The sequence below is a fragment of the Coturnix japonica genome, chromosome 1, assembly GCF_054131305.1.
Source record: "Coturnix japonica strain WE chromosome 1, WE-NBRP24, whole genome shotgun sequence".
In the NCBI taxonomy this organism is placed as follows: Eukaryota; Metazoa; Chordata; class Aves; order Galliformes; family Phasianidae; genus Coturnix; species Coturnix japonica.
In genome coordinates this window covers 88,276,058-88,299,036 of record NC_140663.1, presented here as the reverse complement: position 1 = coordinate 88,299,036, position 22,979 = coordinate 88,276,058, and the positions used below count along the sequence as shown (strand labels likewise).

Below are 22,979 nucleotides of genomic sequence, written 5' to 3'. Positions count from 1 at the left end.
TAATGGGGATTTCAAGTATGGATAATAACAATAATAAAAAGTAACCTGCAAATGCACATATTTGAAGAACTTGAAACTTTTAGATTGTTAACCTCCTGAAACAGTAAGCATGAGGGGAGAGCATAACTTAAGCTGATAATCTACCTATATTTTTCTTGTTTTACCTATCCCTAAATCACAGAATACAATTTACTTTCAATTAATCAATAAAAAGGGTTTTAAAAAGCAATTACAGAACTATTTCCATAGTTATTTAGGAATACCTATATGTTCAGATATATGTGCAGAAATTAAAACGTCAGTATTGAACGTGCTGAGTGTAACTAAGAAATGTATTTGCACATCACAAGAATTTACTGAACCTGCTGATGATTCCACATCCATGTAAACTGGAAGCTGTGATTTTCACACGTCTTAATAGCTTAAGTCCTACTGACAATCAGTAGTACTTGTGCTCCTTTGTGACTTTGGCATTTAAGAAAATCCTCTCCAAAGCCCTTACACCCTGACACAACTGTGCATTTTGCACAAATTTTAAACACTGGCAAGAACTATTTTATGAATTTCTTCAAGAAATCATCACAAATCCTCTTCAAAGCACAGATGGAAAATAAGCTTTAGAGCAGAAACATTTGAACAATTAAAAATTACTGAAAGCTGATTTTCTTCCAAGTTATTTGAGATTTACATATGGATTTAGAGGAAATATTCTCTGATGTCTTGCATAAACCTATGAACATTCTCCTTCTAGTCTCATGCTCTTTGAGGCAGATTTTTCAAACATATGGCATGCCTACGGAAAGTAACTGTGGTTCCAAGATAGAAGTTCTTAATGCATTTAGACTTTTGTGTTGCTTTATTTTTTACCTCTTTTTTTTTTCTTTTTTTCTTTTAAAGCACAAGAGAGTTTAAGAACTTTAGCAATAATGAAGATAACCTATGAATAAAAATATGATGAATTATGCCATAATGATAAAATGATGATAAAATGTATCAGAAGTGAATGCAGAATTACACACATCTATAATTAAGCATTCACAGATGGCTAGAAGAAATTGTACTTCCTCTGCTGGTCCACTGCCCAGGTTTTCCATTGAGTTCTAACAATTAATTGCCTATCATCCGAGTAAGACTAATCAAAACCTTCTATTTATTAACAAGACATTGCAAATCAAATCTGTAGCTATGACAAAATTATGTTCTACGTGTGCAATGTTTGCCACTTTTTCTCTCTATAGAAATTCCTACAAATACTTAAGTATTATGAACCAATGGCCTTGCCTAACAAAGTACACAATGGAATATATGTATGTGCATTTTTGTAGCTGTATCATATCTCGTATTAAAAGCAGTAAGCAGCCAAATCACATTTGGAGGTACAATCTGAAATTGTAACACATCAGAACTTTTCATAGTCTGTGTACACTTCACAGTTAACCAGGAATTTTAGTTTGAGTGCTTCAAGCCTTCTTCTCATATTTGTGCCTTTGCTCAGAACATGCCAACCGGACTTCAAAGTAGTAATGGTTTGAATAAGCAAGAGGCAATGCAACATTACATAGCAAACATCCAGAAAAGTTTTTATATACTAAATACAAAAATAGTTCCTTTCTTCCCAGTGAACAAGACATATTAAACTTCATTAAACTTATTCCCGTAGATGCTGCATACCTTGGGAAAAGAATTGCTTTGCTAGCTGCCAAAGCCTTAAATTAGATTTTGAAAATATGGAAGCAAGTATGTTATTTTATTTATACAGAAATGATGCTATGACACCTTTTGACTTTTAACATCTCCTCGAAGTTTCATTCTGCTCTATCAATTTACTAGGGTCCTGCAAGTAAACAATATGAAAATAGTACTGAATACTGATGGGAAAAAGAAGATTGCAATCAGCAGATGATCTCTGGTTGCCTGTAACACATATGTAGTAACACAGATGCTAACAGAATATATGATAACATGGTGATTTACAAAGACTTTCTGAAAGCTATTGTCTATGATGTACCTGCCTGATTATATTTTACTTCCCATGAGTAAATTGCCCATTCAAGCAAGCCTACTTCATTTATTTCTTTAAAATAGTTAGAGATGTTGATACAGAAAACTCCAGGCACCCACATAGTTAACTAGAATTGTCCAGAATTGTAAATTATGACCACCCAGCATCCTAAAATCATAGAAATAATGCATCAAATTGGTCAGCCAATAAATGAAATCCATAAAAACTTACCCAAGGGTTCTACAACATACCACCAGGTATTCGAAATAGCTGTACAAATATATACTTATCCTACAACCATATTTTATACACCTAAGTTTGTGTGTGTTTGTAAATTTCTGTATATATGAATCCACACCTATCTGTCCATATTAAATGTTTTATATATGTGGGTGATTCGTTTTCTATTCAGAGAAATTTGCTATGTAATACGAGAAAAAAAAGAAGACATGAGAAAATGATTGGCAATATATCCAAATATAATGACGACTAGCATCTTCTTAAAATTTTTCTTTTACCTCCTAGTTGCATTCCATTTAATAAATGAAATTTGTCCTGTTCAGTAATAATTCTAAAGCAAACCTAGGCTACAGAATGAAACATTAACCTCTATGTATAACCACGGTTTCTGCATATGTAACATCACAAAATTCACGTATTTCAGTCTTCTATAGTAGAACTTAATATCACATTTTATTTAGAATGAAATGCAATGGGTATGAGGTATTAGCCTGTCTGATATGTTCTATATTTCTAAAAGTGTACCCTCCACTTCTTAATGATAATACAGTGATTGTGGAACTCGGTGAGTACAAGCAATTGTAATTAACAGTATCAACAACGATATATACAAGTAAAATTCTGCTATTTAGGAAACAAAGAGTTTGCATACTTCTGTCCATATGGTCTAGCATTCCCAAACAGATTAGCATACCAACTTTATTACTTACCATTGCATCATAGACTGAAAGGCATGGAATAGAAGTAATAGACAAGAATTTTGAAGTTTTAAGAGCAGTTGAATAAAAAAAGATAAATGAATTCCTACTTGTTTTTTATTTAAAAATGTGTATCTTGTTACAAGCCTTGTTTATCCCATGTACTCTACCTGTAACAACATGCTTAAGTATCATTGCAAGACACTAGCCATCAAAACATGTTTGGCACAGGTCTTCAACAATGCTCATATTCAACTTCAAAGTTCAAGTGATTCTTTCTCACTTCTGCTTCCGTTCTTTTGGACCTTAAAAAGATATGTGTTGCCTCCTCCAGATCAAACACAAAATGCCACATGAAAGAAGTGGTGTTTTTTTTAATTTTAAACAAACAAAAAAACCCCCTTTCATCTGGTCTTTCTCCAATACATCTGTGATGACAAAATGCAATTTAATTGTTTCCCAACAAAACAGTCTTGCACTGATGACAGACCAGAAATTAGAGTTTATAATGAATGGGGCAAAATGGATATGAAGATAGCTTTCCTTTAAAAAAGGAGTATTTAAGGTATAAAAATAACAACAGATAAAAGCTGCTCCTTATAGCACATCTGACAGATTGGCTAGAATACATGGAAAGTCAGAATCAGACACAGTTCTGCTCATGAGACATTTCCCTCTTTTTATGACCTTATTACTATTGACTGTAGATACTACAAGAAGATAGAAATCTACAAAGAGTTAAGGCTTATCTGCAGCCTGAATTGTTTGGTGACTTCGGAGGAAGCTGAAGGTTGTTTAGCACTTGGTATTCTGGTGAGACACCAAGTATCAGAATTACCATAGGTGCTTAATACTTTGCACAAGACAGTGGAAATGGACAATATATATGCCAAATGTCATAAGAAAACAACTTCATGAAAAATATATATATATATAAAAAATCTGTATCTCAGTTTATACAGTTCACAGGTATTTAAAACTGTAACAATCTCCATCTTGCTTTCTACAAACATTAGGCTTTGGTTAACAACAAATAAAGACTTAATTCAAAATAGGCCATATTGGCTCACACTAATAAGAACTAATTTCTGAACAGATATCTATGTTTATATGAAAATATCTGAATCACTAAAATTCTTGCTTGAAACCTGCAATACTTCCTTTGTTATTATAAAGCAAGATTAAAATCCTCCTACTAGAAGAAATGTTTAATGGCCAAAAATCTACTCTGCTGAGATCTCAAAAAGAAAAAAAACCAAATCTTTGCTTCAGAAACTGGTTTTCACAATACTATTTACTGAACAGCCAATATACTAAAGTTAACTAATGAACTACTGAGAAACACAACATACAAGCACATTCCATGGGTCACTAAAAAACCTATGGAATGAACCATCCTTCCAGCAGCACAGAAAGCTCAGGTGAACCCAAATGTTACTGACACAGATGGGAACAATGTGTCGTACTGACAACAATGATATTTCTTCTGAACTGAATATCTCGCCTGCTACATGATCCCCCCTTCATGTACTGGTGTAGGTAGCTTTCTGCAAATAGTGACTGAAATCAGAAATAAAACTGATCTAATTGCCTGATATATCTAAGTTTCTTTCCCCTTCAGTCACAGGGATCTGTTATACAGAAATTTTTAAAAGCATTACCACCAATGTGTTGTTTGCACACCAGCAAGGATAAAATCCCAGACTAACTGGGGCCAATTCACCACACAAATATTTCAGTTTTTATTATTTTACCTGAGGTATTACAAATGTAATATGGGAAAGCAGTTTGAACAAACCATACATTTTAAGACCCAGTAACCACAAAATAAACAGTATAGCCCAAATCTAAAGAGGTATTCAGCAGCCTATTCCCCACTAAGCATGCCTAAACTGCAAAATACTAAGATGCAAGGCCATTCATTAGGACTGTAACAAAAAGTTCACAAGAATGAAGTCAAGTAGAGATTTTAGGCCATCGCTCCAGACTGCACAAGGACAGTGTACGTGAATGGATCCAGTGAGTTACCCTGCCGCAGAGTTATGTCTCAGCTGTGCAAGACCTAACAGGGAGGAGGAACACCGTAACATTTCAGAGAAGTACAGACTCCTACTAACTTCAAGGGGTTTAATTTCCTAACTGTCATTGGAGGTATTGACCAGTGTCTTCTTACAGTTCGAAATCTGGAGTTATGCTGGCAGGACAGCAATATTGATTTAAGACAACTCAGTATGATGTGTATTTACTCAATAGGAAACTTCCAACAGTCCTCTCAGAAGAGCAGTTGTGCAGGTTGAAAGTTTCCAACAGCAGAACTCTGATTTTCAGTTTCATGGCTGAGATGCATGGCTAGGCAAAACTTCACTGAGACTTGTAATCTGAGGAAAGACACTGCTCAGAGTGCAGAACTCTCACTGCCACAGTGTCAAAATAAATGATTTATCAAGGTCCTGATGTGGGATCTTCTAAAGAGAACTGTTGCAACAGGATTCCAGTTATCAAGAGCTTTGAAGCAGAGGTTCATAAGCTTCCTACAGTGAGCTCTCACAAGACAAACAAGCAAACAACAAACAAACAAACAAAAACAACATATTGTTTTTTTTCTTTTTCTTTTTCTTTCTCTTTCTCTTTTTCTTCTTTTCTTTCTTTTTCTTTCTCCTCTTTTTCTTTTTCTTTTTCTTTTTCTTTTTTTTCTTTTTCTTTTTCTTTTTCTTTTTCTTTTTCTTTTTCTTTTTCTTTTTCTTTTTCTTTTTCTTTTTCTTTTTCTTTTTCTTTTTCTTTTTCTTTTTCTTTTTCTTCTTTTCTGTTGGAATGGGTCTGTGCAGCAGGTCATTATTTCCAGCATTGGCTTTAGTGACCTTCTGAGTCACAACATTTTTGGCATCGATTCCCATTTTTCCCAAGGAGGAATATGTCCCTCTGAGACTGGCTGCCTACTGCTGACTGAAGTGGATATGAATTACAGATCGTCACATCCTTCCTGTGACTGTTTCACTTCCTACACTTGATTGACTATGAAAGCTTTCGTCCCTGGAGGCAGCTCAGTAGCTTCCCAAGCTTCCAATTTCTTCCTTCTTTACAAAGGGAAAGCCTGAGCCCTATTTGGTACTGAAAACAAACCAAGGACCAAACTCATCAAACAAAAAAGTTATCAAGGACAGCAAAAAAAGTACAGAGTCCTTTCATACATTTTTAAATTGATACTTTGATAATTTTGAATTTTGAGACAGATCTGATCTCTCAATTGACACTTCTGTGCCTCCGGTGGCGCAGTGGTTAAGGACGCCACTTTGCAACACTGGAGGCCTGGGTTCGAATCCCCTGTGGCGCAAGTGGTAGAAGTGCCGCTCTGCTACACAGAGGCTCGAATCCCGGGGGGTTGGACTCGATGATCTCTAAGGTCCCTTCCAACTCTCACAAGACTGTGATACTTCTTTTTTCAAAACTTTGCATTGAATTTTACATCCAAGGGAGTACTGGCATCATGCTTCAGAAAAGCACATAAACCTGGGTTATATTTCTACTGCATTTATAGTTGGCTGAGCCCAAACTCAGCTCTAACTTTCATAGTAAGACAATGAAGAACATACAGAGTTGCGAAGATATTAAGACTCTCACGTCATTTCACATCATTTATGAAACACACTTTCAAGGGAAAAAAAATGGAAAACGCATACTCTGTTGCTCAATTTTCACAAAGATTTAAAAGTCATATATTAATCTGCCACATTTCACTCTTCGATCAGAGATCACTGCAGTTCTTGTCAGCTGCAACATATGCAAGCCATAAATCATAGTTTTCAATGTATTTTCTGTGGTCTGCACACAAGCTTTGTGCTACCGGATTACTCTAAAAAGCTGCTGCTACAGGAAATCAAAGCAAATTTGATGGTAACTTTCATTTTTATTGAAGGAACACTGAAAAGCCACCAGGCTAGACATTAAAGACTCCTGCTTAGATGGTCCTAAAACCTAAACATACATGAATAAGAAGGAAAAAATATGCAGAGAGGTGAATATCCACTCACCCAATTTCCCCAGCCTAAACAGGAGTCTAGCGTCATTATTTTTGTTTTCCCTTCACGCTCAACTTTCAACCTCTAGATAGACTCAATAGGCAGTGACTGACCTGTAGATCTCAAGCAGTTCACAAGGTTTTCAGTCCTGTGTTACCTCAAGGGAGTACAAAGATAAAAGTTCATCTTCAGCAATGGATAGTGTCTCGCTCCAATTTTGTAGGAGGGAGGCAAGGTTCTTTAATATGTGTATACCCGGCGTGAGATTAAGAAGCAACGGTTCAAATGTTGGTCCAACCAGTTAAGCTGACTCTCCATACATACTCTGTCTCTGATTCCTTTGGAGAGCGGCTGAACTCTTTTCTCAGCTTTGCTAATTCAGTGGCAGAGAAGGGAATTTCTTTAACATTCATTTGAGGGTCCAAATCCTCACTGTTATCAAAGGTATATTCGGTTTTTATCAACGGGCGCAAGTGGGTTGGTGAGTCCTCTAACTTGTTAAGCCTGGACTTTATTTCTTTCAGTCCTTCTAAAGGATAGACCTTTTCTTGCGGCAAGTTATGAACGACAGTGTCGGTAGTATCCCTACACCTTAATTGTTCCTTCAGAGCCTCTAGTAAAAGAGCCGCATCGCGTTTTTCACATTCTAATTGCTTGTTGAGCTCCTCTGTCTGTTTCTGCAGAGTCTGAACTAACTCTTGCAGAGATCCTATGGTTTGGTTTTCTGCTTTAAGCTGTTGGTCTCGGAATTCTATAGCAGCAACCAGAGCAGAACCCAATACTGCACAAATAAACGATTTGCCTTTTCCAGCCCGGCTATGAGCATTCCTTTGCAGAACACTAATACGGTCTGAAACGCTCTGCAAGTTATGCCAGTTTTGTCGTGCCCAATCCACCCCTGATAAAGAGGGCCGAGCACCGTGTTTTTCTAAAAGGTCAAATAACACATCTTCACTTTTCATGGTGGCAATACTATCACTCATTATCTAGATAAACAACGAATTCTACAGGCAACAAAATCTACACTGGGGGAGAGGGAGGTGACCCCTTATCTCCTCAGAGAGAGACAAGCACTTAACAAAACAAATCCAGCAACTACTCAAAGCACTTCTTCCCTACACAAAAGACTGAGAAGACCAATCAACACTTGCAAAGAAAGCGTTAACGCCTAATTCACTCCTGGCTACCCTGTCAGACCAGAAGAACTTCAAGTTTCAAGCTGCAAGAGTTACAAAACACTTCAAGTTTTCTCAAAAAGCAACAAACTTCTTGGAGAGGCACATATGTCCTAACTTCCCCAAGAGGCGCACACACAAAACTTTCAATATTCAAAATAGTCTTCCCGAGGAGGCACACGACATATGTCCTCGAGAGATGCACACGTAATACAGTAAAGTTTCAGAATATGGAGCGATCTTCCTGGAGAGGTGCTCACATCTAAGTTACCTAAATTACCGCTCCTTGCAACTCCAGGAGGTGCACACAGAAAAGTTTTAGACTATATCTGGGAGGACAACACTCTCATGGCGGGTATCCTGCCGACTACGCCAATAAAAATGTCTCGCTCCAATTTACAGGAGGGAGGCAAGGTTCTTTTGTGTATATACCCGGCGTGAGATTAAGAAGCAACGGTTCAAATGTTGGTCCAACCAGTTTATTAAAGTCCTAGCCGTTTTTAGGGAGATGGGGAAGGGAAGGTAGGCGATAGGGAAAGTAGGAAATATAAGCAAGGAGTCTTTGCAGAGAGCAAAAGAGATATAGTCACCACCGTGGGTCCAGCGAGGTACACAATAGGTCCGATGATCTCAGGAACTCGTCTGATCACCGCGGGGGATGGGAGACAGCCAGGGAGCTCCGCAGCAAGCCGGTCCCGGGGGTTCTTCCGACGAGGTTTTCCCCTCAGGGAATTCTCCGTCAAAGGTGTCTTCGGGAGTTTGTCTCCAAAGTCCCCAGTTTAGCGAGGGCCTTTTATCCCCCATTTCGGTGGGAATTTTCCCTCTTCGAAGTTTGGGAACAGCAGCTCAGCATTTTTGGTGGAAATACCAAACTTTCAAACAAACAGGCAACCATTCTTCGAAAGATGATTTAAAACCCACTTTTGTGGCATTCCTGGCCCACAGATAAGCCAGCAAGGACGGGGGAGGAGGGTGTCTCTATTGCCGGACACAAGCGTTATCGCCTTCCCCAGGGGTCCGCTCCTTCGAGCAGCATCCCTGAGAAAAGACTGCTCTTCCTGTTTCTGTTTACCCTTGCAATTGTAATCAGAAACACTATGGCACATTGGCACCCACCATTCGCCCTCCAGGGTCAGTCAGAGTCTTATCATCAGGAAGGCCTCATGAAGCAAGCTTTGAGACAACAAAAGAAAACCAGTTCTGTCTTTCACAGATAGTGAAGCCACACTATCCACTGTGAAACTCCAGACAGTGAGATTCCAAATTACTCTTAAAACTGGCCAACACAGGCTGCAATCAAGCAAATAAAGCATGCAGTGTTCTAAATCTCTATGTGGGACCATTACTCCCTAGTGCTCACACATCTTCCATGACTATCTGTAAACTATGCTACTTCCAGGTGTCCTCATTTGCAGCCTATTAATAAGTTACCTTTGAGAAATCCACCTCCAGTTTCCACAAGACACACTGCTGGGCAGTTCAGCTCTTCTCACTCAGCCCTTAACTTTGGAGCTGAAACCTGCTTAGTGTGTAAACAGAAGTGGTTACACAATGAGCAGACAAGGAATCTGAAGAGATAGAAGCCTGGTAAACAGGCCTCGCCTATAGTTGTTCTCTCATTTGCCCATGGTAAATGGCCACCCAAACCATAGATGGGGCCCTGTGGGGGCTAGAATAATTGCTGTATCTGCAGCATTTTCTTACTATTCCTCTCAGATATCAGCATGGGCTGAAAGTGCTGGCACAAGACTTGATGTTATTAAGAGCGCATAAACAAATCTCAGTAGGTTACTGTACCCTACTGTTAGCACCAATGTACAACCTTACCAAAAACACTGTTAGCAAGACATAGTTCACTCTTTTTTAGTGAACACCTTTGTTCTCACACAGATCCACTGGTTTTGCTTATTTATGTTCAGAAAAGGAAGAGAAATCTTATTTGTTGCCTTGAAAATTAATTTTTCATTTTAAAATGGTATGGGGTTTACAAAGTCTATGTAGAAAAAAACAAAAACAAAAACAAAACAACAAAACAGAAAAGAAGTGAAAAAAGATCTAAAAAAAACACCAGGCATTTAAGCATAAAGACATAATAGTTAAGTGACTTATCAATTATGCATTATACATTGCTTTATACTATTTATATCATAATTCATGTACTTCATACAATCTTTTCCTAAGACAGTATCTTTTGAAGAAAGAATATAGCCAAACTCCACTGAAAATAAAGACAGAAGTGACACAGAAAGTTAGAACTTTAAAGAAAGTCTGATATAGAGGAAAAAATTAAAAATAAAGGTTCTTATGATTCTCTTTCCCTTTCAAAGAGTTCAATTTACTAGTATAAATTTGACAAAAATGTCATAAAATCTTAAGGGAATTTACAATGAAATGCTACATATTTTTTTACAAGCCTGAAGCATGGTAATGAATGTTTGTTGGAATATTTTGTAAATATTTTCATTATATTTCAGAAAAACGGTTAACTAGTCTTTAAATTTTGGAATACTAAATATTCTGGCAAGTATTGTTAGGATTAAGATTTTTTTTTTTTTTCATGACCTGTAAGAACAAAGGCATAAATTCCATACTACAGATAAGAATAATGACAGTTTCAAATATCTTTGCAAAGACTAATGTGGCATGTCTGCATTCTACATTTAGAATGTTCAAATACAACTCTGTATAAAGAGTTGCCTGTAATAATGTATTAGAATCATTGCAGTATTAGACTATTAGAATAATATTAGAATATTAGAATATACCCCCAGTGATTCAGGTGGAGACAGAGAGCTCCTCCTCCATCTTCACTGTCACAAGTCCATAGGACTGGGTGGGCTCCATCCTGGAGTGCTGAGAGACCTGGTAGGGTTGATTGCTGAGCCGCTGGCAGGAAAGGTCCCACATTACTGGAGGCTTGCTAATGTGACTTCCATCTACAAGAAGGGCTGTAAGGAGGATCCAAGGAACTACAGGCCCGCCAGCCTGACCTCAGTACCAGGTAAAGTCATGAACAAATCATTTTGGGTGAGATCACACAGCATCTGCGTGGTATCCAGGGGATCAGGCCCAGCCAACACGGGTTCATGAAGGCAGGTCATGCTTGACCAACCTCATCTCCTTCTATGACTGCATGACCAGACTGGTAGACGAGGGAAAGGCTGTTGATGTAGTCTACCTAGACTTCAGCAAAGCTTTTGACATGGTCTCTCACCATATTCTCCCGGGGAAACCAGCTGCCCATGGCCTGGACAGGTATACCCTCCTTTGGGTAAGGAACTGGCTAGAGGGCCATACCCAGAAGGTAGTGGTCAGTGGAGTTAAGTCCAGCTGATGACCCATTACAAGTGGTATCCCCCATGGGGCGGTGATGGAGCCATCTTGTTTAATATCTTTATCAGTGACCTAGATGTGGGGATTGAGTGTACCCTCAGTAAGCTTGCAGATGACACCAAGTTGGGAGGTGGTGTAGATCTGACCAAGGGTAGGGAGACCCTACAGAGGGATCTGGATAACCTGGATCACTGGGCTGAGGTGAATGGGATGAGGTTCAACAGGGTCAAGTGCCAGGTCCTGAGCTTTGGCCACAGTAACCCCATGAAATGCTATAGGCTTGGGACTGAGTGTCTGGATGACTGTGAAGAGGAAATGGACCTGGGGGTGTTGGTTGATGCCCAGATGAACATGAGCCAACAGTGTGCCCAGGTGGCCAAGGGGCCAATGGCATTCTGGCCTCATTAGAAACAGTGTGTCCAGCTGGAGCAGAGAGGTAATCATCCCCCTGTACTCAGCATTGGTGAGGCCACACCTCAAGTACTGTATTCAGTTTTTGGCCCCTCACTACAAGAAAGACATTGATTGCCTGGAAACAGCAGAAAGGTGTAGGTCTATGATCCTAATAGTAACTTTTCAACAAATGCTTAGGAGAAGTTTATCCTGAAACAGAGGGCTGGGCTTCTGTTGAGACCGACAAGTTTGTAGCTCAAAGGAACTCTGCCCCTGAGACATAGGAGAAGATGAAAACCAAAGCAGGAAAAGGAATTTAATGACATGCACAGTTTCTTGAGGAGTGAAAGAGCAAGTGCTTATTAGGCAAGATTTTGGAAGAAAGGATACATACCGAATTCCATCAGAAATAAACTTTAGATGCTAATGTAGTCAGATAAGTGTGTAGAAATCAGACTGGTTTGAAGTGTTGTTTCCTTAGCTGTGTGATCATGTGGTTAAATAAATGACTTTCCTTTTCAGAAAGCTCTTTTGTGGCATTGTTAAACAACTGCACAAAAGCTTCCAAAGTGAAAAACTATGGTGTCATGCCTAACTGGAGACAATGTAGCTGACATTACAAGTTTCCAGACAAGTCTAAGAGAAAGAAAATGACAATTTTAACTGAAAGAAATATGTGATTTAAGGCTTGCCGCCTAAAAGACTGTGATCAGAAATGGCAGAAGAGGATACAGCATTGCCCTATTAAAATCTCAGCCTTTTCAAGTGAGTGTTTAAAGGATGTAAATAACATTATGTACAGTCTGAGTAATGCAGGTACACGGGCATAGCTAAGGGATAAAATATACAAAAGCATGATCCAGTGGACTATGTGCAAATGGGATTTAAAAAAGTATTCATTAGCAGAAACAAAAGTGCACTGGCTTTTTCCACTGAATAAATAGATCACCTTTACCTTATACAACTTTTCAACATTACCTGCCGTTAATTCACCAAAAAGAATATTTGGAAGTCATTTGAAACAAAACAGGAAGGAAAATAAAACCACCAGTTTTGTATTTATGAAGTGTTTTATCTCTAACCACAACTAGTCAGTCTCATCAATCAAACGGCATATTTGGTTTATCAGTGGACAGACCTGAACTGGACTTCATTAGGAGTGCATTTATAGGATAAAATATAATAAAATAATGGAATTTTAATATGAAATTGTAAAACCTCCATCAACAGACTTCTCTAGTAAAATAGTGTTCATGGCTAGAGACCAATCACGCAGACAGAAACAGTATTTGCAAACATAATTTTCAGGGTTGGTAAATCAAAACGCATTATAATTATAACAGACTAATTATCCAAGGTGGTACACTGGTAGGACAGATCCAAATAAACTAAATCTATGTGTCTTTTTAACCTGTGAGTAGATAGAATATACAGACAATGCTTGGTGATGTCTTTTGATCTGCAATCGCACACTATTCTGCAAAATGCAGCTGTTTTGTATTGCAATCAGCAATTCAGGCATGGATCACTCAGTTTTCAAATTCAGAAATAAGATGTTTCCTCAACTTTTCATTTTTTGTTTCCTGTTATACAGGTCGTGTCTTAGTAAGACAGGAAAAAAAAAAAAAAAAAAGGAAAAAGTTTCACATCTATTTTTATACAAAACCAGTGAGAAATAAACTTCATCAAAAATCATCAAAACATTCCTATGAAACAACAGTAAATCACTGAAGCTTCTACTTAAGTTGTCTGAAATGGTGTAGGTTGAGAAAGGCTCCAAATGAACAAGTATCTAAAACATCAGAAGCTGTAATGATGTGTTAACCTTGGTGACAGTCAAAACAAAAGGGTCAAAGGTTCAGCTGGCATCCCTAGGGTGATCCTTCAAGGTGAATTTGTGACTCATTGACCGGACAGCATAGTAAAACTGACACTGAAATCTGAGATACATATCTACTACAAAGATGAGGAACTGCCTTCTATAATGCACTGAAATGTACTTATGAGTACAAGTGCATTTTCATAAAACACACTGATCACTGTCTTTGTGAATGAAAATTTCCCAAGATCATGCAAAGTACCAACTATAAAGACATTCCTAGTTCAATAAAAAACAAAAAAACCTTTTGAGAATCCAGAATGAAAGGGAAAATAATTTCAACATCAATTTGATGCTTCAACAGTCAACTTGAGTGGGCCCTGGCTTCAGTTGGGCTAGAGTTGATTTTTCCTTCATGAAGTCTGGTATGAAGCTAAAGCTATAGGAGAAGAAAAATGTTGATAGCACACCAGTGTTTAAATTGCTGCTGAGCAGTACTATATAAAGCCCAGGACATTTTAGCTTTTCAGATTCTCATATATTCTGCCAGTGAGGGAGTCTGAGGGGTGGCACAAGGAGATGGAGAAAACAGAACCAGGACAGTGGACCTGAACTGGCCAAAAGGATATTCCATACCATACAATATCATGTAAAAAAAAACTTGGAAAACCGAGGGGAGCTTGCAGCGCAGGCAGCCACTTCTCAGGGACTAACTGAACATCTATCAGATGGTGAGTGGTGAGCAACTATGCATCTCTGTAAATATATATACATACATATATATACACATTATATATATATAATCATTACTATTATCCTTTTTCCTCATCGTTCTGCTTTGCTTTTTTTGTTTTTTTTTTTTTGTTTTATTTTGTTTTGTTTGTTTTTTTTGTTATGTCCCCCATCACACTGGGAAGCAGGAGGGGTTTAGAGGCTGTGTGGTGCTGAGCTGCTGCTGGGTTAAACCACAAGTGGATAAAAAATAAAATTAAAATAAAATTAAAAATTAAAGTAAAAGGAAATATCAAAATATTTGTATATGGGATAGATCCTGCAAGTATCATGCAGTCACTATGCATGTGCCATGGCCTGAGTATGAGAGCATGAATATTATTCTACTGTTTTGCCTATAAAATAATAATAATAATAATAATAATAATAATAATGATTTAGGATGTGTTAATACTTTGCACTTTGGCCAAGTGGCACAAAATTACTTTGTGGTAATACCGTCAGGCTGCTTTACATGTATGAATGAATTCAGTTTCACAACACACAAAATGCTGAACAAGAAGCACTGAGTAATTTCACAGAGTAATTTCACAGCTTGCCGAAAATCTCACAGGAAGATTCCAGCAGCACAGCAATCTGCTTTGCTTAGCTTGCAGACTTTCTACCTCAAAGCAATCTTTCCCTTACTGTACAACAATAATTTTCTCCATAGGAAAATATTTGCAGTTCTCTTTTAAAAACCATGTTGCAATGAATGCATTGTCTCATGATATAAACAGTTTAACTCTATTCAAAATACAGGTCTGCCAGAGAGAACCATTAATTCCTGGAATCTGAAATACGTATCACAAACTGTAAAATACCTTCTCCTCTTTTTTGAGGAGAAAAAAATAAGATCAATTGTACCACTCATCTAAATGCAGGAGGTATGTTAGTAACAACTTCTCTAGCTAGATAAGGAAAGAAAGTCATGGGTTTCTTGTTAGGCTTTGACCTGAATAATATCACACAGGAGTCTGGAATAATACCCTGCAAAGTGTATGAAGTGTATGTTAGTGCAACAGTGTGGGGCTATCTGAACTTGGCAGTAAGTAATTGTGAGTATATTGTTACCCAGAGAGAGAGAAGTACTCTGGTTGGTTGAGGAAACCCAAGAACTGAAAAATTATTATTTTTGAAGTGCTGAGATTTGGACTATACTTTTCATTTAACCAGAAGCATCACAGGAAATTCAGTAAGGCAAAACTATCCAAACATAGTGAAATGAGCAAAAATGAAGTTGACAGAACTTTCAAAAAGTAGACCAAAAAAATCAAAGCAAACCAAACAAGAAGCTCTAATCACTTACATCTGTTCAAGGCTCCAAAAATGGGCACTATTATTGTCTACTATTTTTATTCTACATTTTTCTTTTGATTATGAGAACATTATATGTGCAAACTCAGCACATAGGTTGTTGAGGTTTTATTAAACATGCTTTTAGAGTTAGTGTCATTCTTATTTTACAAAACTAATTCTGAAAAAAAACATGATATACAATAAAGTTTCAGTTAGCAGTTATCCGATATTTAGATTTTAAGTGACAACATGTGGTTGCAGTGGTGTGCAAGCAACTAGGAGTATCAGAAATGCCAAGAACAATCAAGTTTATAAGGTCCACTAGAGACTTGCAAGAACAGAAATGTACTTTTTCCCCCCTCTAAACCAAGTGGGTTTCAGTGTTTTGTTAAACATTGAAAGTGAGAAGTTGGATTAATTCACTTCACTGAGACAGACTTACCACAAATTATGCATCAAATTCTGTTGGATACTTGGCTGTTAAACATCTTTCACACACCATACAAAAGGAAATGTTTCTGTACACAAGTATAGAGTCAATACAAACACAGTAGAAAAATAAAGCAAGAGGCTCGCAGGTCCAGGAAACAGCATGAAAGAACTAGGAACACAGACACTTTTTATTAGTTTTTTTCACATTTGATATGTAGAGATGTTCTGTCCCATGAACAATGGACTGAACTTTCTTCTGAGTACGTTTTGCGACTGTACGTTGTGTACAGACTTCCCAGCATGAGACCTGATGTCTGGTGTAACACATTCAAAGACAGTTTTAAATGTTTGGTATTTCCAATATTGTTTTGTTTCTCACTGTTTTTGACATCATTAGGAATCAGTCCCCACTGCATTTAGTATTTCTACACAGCTGATGAGAAGAGGGGGAGAGAAGAGTCAAATTTCTAAACCCAGTCCTCATCTTTATTGTGCATAACATAAACAGAATCTCCTTTCCCAACTGCTTGAAGAGCCTAACCAAACAAAAATGTTTCTTTTTCATTAAGAGAATAAAATGAATGAAGAAATTATATTCCTCCCACATGCTTTCTTCATCTCCCTTACCCTATTCCCCGCAAAAGAAAAAAAATAACAAAAAACCAAAAACAACCCACAAGAGTATCAGCCAAACAACACAAAGGATATACTTTCTCAGCATAAACCACCTTTGCTCCTAACAGCTCAAATCATAAAGTCTTACACGCTCTGGATAGATTAAGTAACCTAGTCTGAGATAACAGACACCAGTTTTGTGTTTTCTTCTTCTTCTTCTTTTTTTTTTTTTTTTTTTTTTTAAGGAGGAAAAGCTACACAGATTCCATTTGTATAATTTCAGATGATCCCACAGGTTCAAAACACTCAATAAGCCATTTTACAAGAAAATTCTGATTAGTCTAATGTCTAGGAAGTCTCAAAACTCACATTCCTAACGCATATCATGTTTGCTGTCAGAAGTTTTCTTTTACTATCTAGGTCATCAGTTCGTGAGTAGGAACAAAAGAAATTTGTGGAGAATTTTGACTCACTGAGGAGTTTTCTAATTCCTGTAAGTCTACAGAATATTTGCAAGAGTACCTTTCTTTCTTTTTATTTTCTTCTTTTCCCAGTAGAAATAGCTGTAAAATAGAGTATAGCAAACTATGTACTTGTCTCACATTAAATGAGTACTTTTTATTACTGTAGAATGAAACAATAAGGAAAATCATAGTTACACATGCTTGACATTTTAAGCAATGAGAATAAAAATAAAACAGCTGATGCAATGTACATCACTGATGCAAAAGAGCATTTTTCACAGATGTGAGAAAAGCAGAAGGGACAGATATCCTTAGCTACAAGGAGAAAAAAATTCTGACAATATAATCAACAATAATGTGATTAAAAATGCCAGCAACTTAATGATCACAGACAACCTTTTAGCCTAACACTGAATTATGATGAGTTTAAATAATTCCACTATTTTCAGATCACATGAACACAGTTTCTAAATCTCATAACCTTGCACAACAAATTATACTTTGATAAGAAATGCCTCTGGAGTCAGAGGAGATCAGTTTGTCCTAAATGCAAATCTCATCTCTATGATATCCAGCACATACTTGGCCATCCCTTGGCCCTCCATATTGTTGCTCCCTCCCTTTCCACTATTTTCACAGACCACCATTTCCTTTTGGAGATTTCTACTGAAAAGAAGCAAGGCTTTGATTATTCCCTACCAGTGAGCACTAAGTGGCTCATCAGCCCTCTCCACTGGATTCTTCAGTTTAGATTCTTCTAAAACATGTTCCAATAAGTGTGAACCAATGCATGGTTTATCATGTCTTACACTTTATTCAGCATCAAAACACTGAACGTTCAGGGTAAGCAATTGCTCATTTAAGTCAGTTAGAACAAACTGTGGGATTAAATACGACTCAAAACACTTTAGACTAACTTGTTAACTGTCATTTTCTCACTGTTGCGGAAAACACACTGTGCTAACGGAGAACACAGTTCATTCTCCTAAGAAGTAACTGGGGCAGTTGACTCTCAGGAGCTATAGAGAAGTAAGACAGTGTCCACATGCATGATTTCAGGCCATTTTCTTTGGCTTGACATGTAGAGACCTCAAGCCAATGCAAGCTCTTTTGCCCTTACTCTCAGCACAACAGAAGCTGTGTGGCCATATTAGTACAATACTGTGCCTGAGTGATCTAGCCTGTCTCTCAACAGGGCTTAGTAGCTCAGGCTCGGCGCCACATTAACCACTGCCATATGGCTTCTGGTTGATTCAAAGAGCAAACTGAATGAGCTCACATCTGCCTGACAAAGTCTGCATAGCTGTGCTCTTTAAAACGGCAAACCTGCAAAATGCTGTGAGGATGGAATCTTGTTTTTCAATCCACGTTCACTTCTATGCTTGTAGAATAGAAGTTGTCACTATTACCAGCAGTGATCAGAGTTGGAAACTACCATGAATGTGTTGGAGACAAAGTGTTTTCATCTCAAAGGACAGTCCTAAATAAGATGAGAGTATGGTTAAGTCCTCTAAGTATAGAGGAAGAAGACAAGGAATATAAAGCAGTTTATGTATTAAAATATTTTATCATCATTTTTCTTTGTTAGAAAGTCATTCATCCTTGAGTGGTACTTAGGCTACTAGGATTAGTCAGATATTTACAGTCTTCCAAGAAGAGACAGGTCACCTGAAGAACAGTGTTTTTTGGACTTAGTCAAATAGCACACACCAGAACACTCAAAATGATGCAAGAAATACTAGTCATGAAGATATATGTACCACTGATAAGAGCTCAGATATCCCAGTGAAAAAGAAAAAAAAAAAGTCTTGAGAAGTAGCTCAGTAGCAGAAGACACCATTGTGTCTTCTGAAGAAATCTTGGTCTTCCCAATGGTTGTGCAGATTTGGAAACTCTAGGGGTTTAGACACATTGAAGGTGAAAGCAAACATGCAGATAGAATTGAGGAGGAATACAAGAAAGTCATCTGGACAAAAATGCAGGACAACAGAATGACATCTGGCAAGGTTAGCACAGGAAACAAGTAAGACTATCCAGAAGATAGATTTTCAATGATTAGTGAGTGTTAAAGAAATTGAAGAGTAGAAAGAATAAAACAAGAGCAACAGGGACCCTGAAACAGGGCTTTAAGCATGAAAACAGAAAAACAATTGTCACATTCTGGAAAAATTAAGAGCAAGAAAAAGCAGGATTTAGAAACATTCTCATCATCCTCTGGGATAACTATGTGGTTTCAAATTCTTTTTCACAATCTTTCACATTTTTTCCCCTTTGGGTGCCAAGTTAACTCACAGCAGCTCCAATTGTGTTGCCAGAGGAAGCAATATTAATAGCAGAAGAAGTATAAATCATTAATGAAAACTACTCTTGATCCTTGAGGAAGCCACCATCCTAGAGATCAGCAGATGAAGGAAAAAGAGAGGTAAAGCAGAAGCCAATTCTCTCAGGAAGTAAAAGCAAGAGACAGAATGAAGAAAAGGAACTGGAAAGAAAGGAAATTGCTGGGAGGCAACAAACACATATTGAGAAGCAGCAAAAAAATACAATTCACTTTCTAACCCTCATGGGTTAGAAAGAAATAGGAAATTGCTGCCTGCCCTTTAATCTGCCTCCCAAAAGAAAAACAATTAAAATGAAATAAAACACTTAACTGGAGTTAGCTGCTGCTCCCCCTACACATACTGCTTCGTGTATGTGTGCCCAGGACATGATCCTTCATGCAGGTCTCCACAGGACAGACTATGTTAACCTATAAAGTAGGTATTACATCTTCTACATAAATTTATATTCCTTTGCTACATGTCTTGAATATGTAATTTGGGAGACTAAGCTGTTTAAAGACTGAAGATTAAGAAATTAATGAAAAGGAAAGAGACCAGAAATAAATAAATAAATAAATAAATAAGTGAGGAAAAATAAATTAGGATGAACATCTTGAATTCATTCAGAGTGGCACAATAACTGAATAACTGTATGATTTGTTTCAGGAATAACACAGTTTTAAGCAGTTAAGATTGTTATTCCTGAACAGTGCAGAGCAACAAATTCAATCAGGTTTTATTTCTTTTTTCTTGATTTACCTCTCCTTTGCAATTCTTCCCATTACAATTTATCATTGGAAGCAAAGGCCCCTTTAGATAAACACAGAATTGACTTTTTCTTTTTCCACTGTTCCCTCCAATGCTTCCTCTTTACTTCTTTAAATTACATGTATAGTAATTTATTCCATTACTTTCTTTTTCTGACTGAGAACACACTGAGATTCCCTATCTTGTTTTAAACCTGTTAAAGCTTGAAGATGTTGTGAATGGTCTCCACTAAGAAGCATGAATCAAGTCATGACAATTCATTAGCAAAAGAAATGGGTCAAATATATAAACAGTTTTCCTGTGGATGGCAATTTGGAAGAGTTTTTCCTGTCACCGCAAATGATCAGAGGCTTAAAAATTTTGTTTTTAGAAGAAACTGTAGGAAACAGTTTCTTGACTTGTTTAAAAATAACATTGTGCAGGAGAATAAATATTTTGTATTTTTGATGTACTATTTAACGGTCAGAGTAACAAAGAGTAATCGAGAATTCTAGTTACAACGTAACTAAAATAAGAATGTAAGTCATTCAAAATCGTCACAAGACAGCCACACACAAAAGGAATGAAAACCTGTATGCATTATTCATCCTATAACTTTGATCTTAAAAGCTAGGAATCTTGAACAAGGAAAGATAAATGGCTTCACAAGGTTTTTCTTTCAAAAATCAAATGAGGATGATTCAGGATAAATGATAGATAAGAGTTAATGCGAAAGAGGAGGAAATTGCAATCAGGGTGCTGAACCAAAGAGCTTTGCTTTTTGTATTCAATTACAAAGGATTTCTTTTTTAGGTACCAGCCTTCTTTTTCATGTATATGTAAAAGATTTTAGCTATTAAAATTTCATTTTCAGTATACATAACTCTTTTCTCCCACCACCTTTCAGCACATGAACAATTAGGAAGCCTTCTGAAGCATGGGGTTGTCATGTAGCAAGTAGAGAAGAAGCTGTGAAGCTCTGACCTCCAACTCTGGCACAATCGTCAACTTGCTCTGGAGCTTAAGCAACACATTCTCCTACTGGGAAAGTATTGATATTTATGGGCCTTCTGACTGCATTGTAATTTTTTGAGGTTTAGTTAATTAAGCAGACATTGCTATTAACATATGAGACAAATTGAGACGGAGAATCAAGAAGGCTCCCCTGTCTAGATGAGAGAGCCACAACCTCCTCTTTGAATGCTTTGCACTTCTTAAAGTCTGTAATTATTGCCATGTCTTGCCTGAAGACACGCTCAAAGGCCCCTGCCATCTTGGTTAGATTACTGATGTCAGCATTTTGTACACAAGCAGTTGATTTCAGATTCATAAAGATGGACTGCAATGAAGCTCCTTAAGAGAGGCTCTAAGCAAATCTCATGCAGGCAGACAACGCCACATAAAGGACAAATCACAGCACACCAGAAATTTTAATTATCAGCAAAGCAAAGGAAGAGTCCCTTTACATTCCAGTATAGAGCAAGATATTTTGCTTATCTGACATCAAAATTATTACCTCGATGCCAGAGTGTGGCTAGACATGTGGGAGAGAAAGACTAGGTAAATACTAGAGCTGGCTGTGAGATGGAGGAAACAGATGGGGGACAAGGTGGGAATTTCATTTTAGAGGTACATGGTAGGAAAGCAGTGAGGACACCATTTGAAAGGTAGTGCAAGGATTTAGGGTACAACAGGAAGGCTGGAAAGGGAATGGAGGCAAGCTAGAGCTTCTTCACTCATAGGCTTACAAGTAGCCATTAGTCACTGCAATATCTGTTAATGCCTAAGTGAGTCATTACTCACAACCACTGATGCTCCTGCCAACTCTATCTAGACTAAACACAGTGGGAAAGACCAAACCCTGTGATTAGAAACGTCAGCAGAAATTAGAAGGTTGACTCCACTTCCTCCTTAACCTACAGCAATGCAAACTCACAGCTTTCAGCTCCGAGTGAAGTGTCTGAAACACGTGACTATGTACTAATGAAACTGGGCTGCCATGTAAAGAGGCTGGCTAGACTACTGAGGTAAGCCTGCTCCTGGCCCTGGCCTTGATCTTTGCTCCAAGGAATTCAATATGAATTTGATCTGTCAAGACAATAATTCCAAGTGCATGAACAACAGTAAGGGTTATAAACAGGCTGAGGAATTTCCATAGCTCAATGAGTTCCCTTCTCCATTATTTGTAGTCAAGAACTTAAAATTTTTCTCTTCACAATATCTCAGCTCCAGGTCCTAGTACAGATGAAATATCTTAGCACTGAAAAATCATATCTTATTTTTAAATCGTTTACAATGAGAAAAGAAAGATACTTAATGGGCATAACTGAAGTATTCCTTTTTGGCTGTGTGTAGTAGTGGAGATTCTTGGTTCCACAGTGATCCCAAGAGAGAAATTACCCTGATGAGAACAGAATCTCACTAATTCGGCTCTGGCTTCATGATAACTATTTTTCAATTCAACAAATTAAGTTCAAGATAAGCATTTGCTTCACATGCAAGACTATCATTTTTCCTTCTTTTGCAACTTACATAGAGGCACTAGCCATATCAAAATAAGCTTCCATAATGTGGTATGAAAGATACACATCAGAAAAACCACATTTAGCTACGCTGCACTGATAAATCAGGTTATGGATAACATATTCAAGGGC

The 22,979-nt window shown here is 37.5% G+C and overlaps 1 protein-coding gene across 15 annotated transcripts in view; it reads right to left on the bottom strand.

The window, feature by feature from the left end:
• The window catches only part of ROBO1 (roundabout guidance receptor 1), a 692,513-nt gene that overhangs the window by 93,548 nt on the left and 575,986 nt on the right, over positions 1–22,979 (bottom strand). The gene's annotated exons all lie outside the window — the stretch shown is intronic.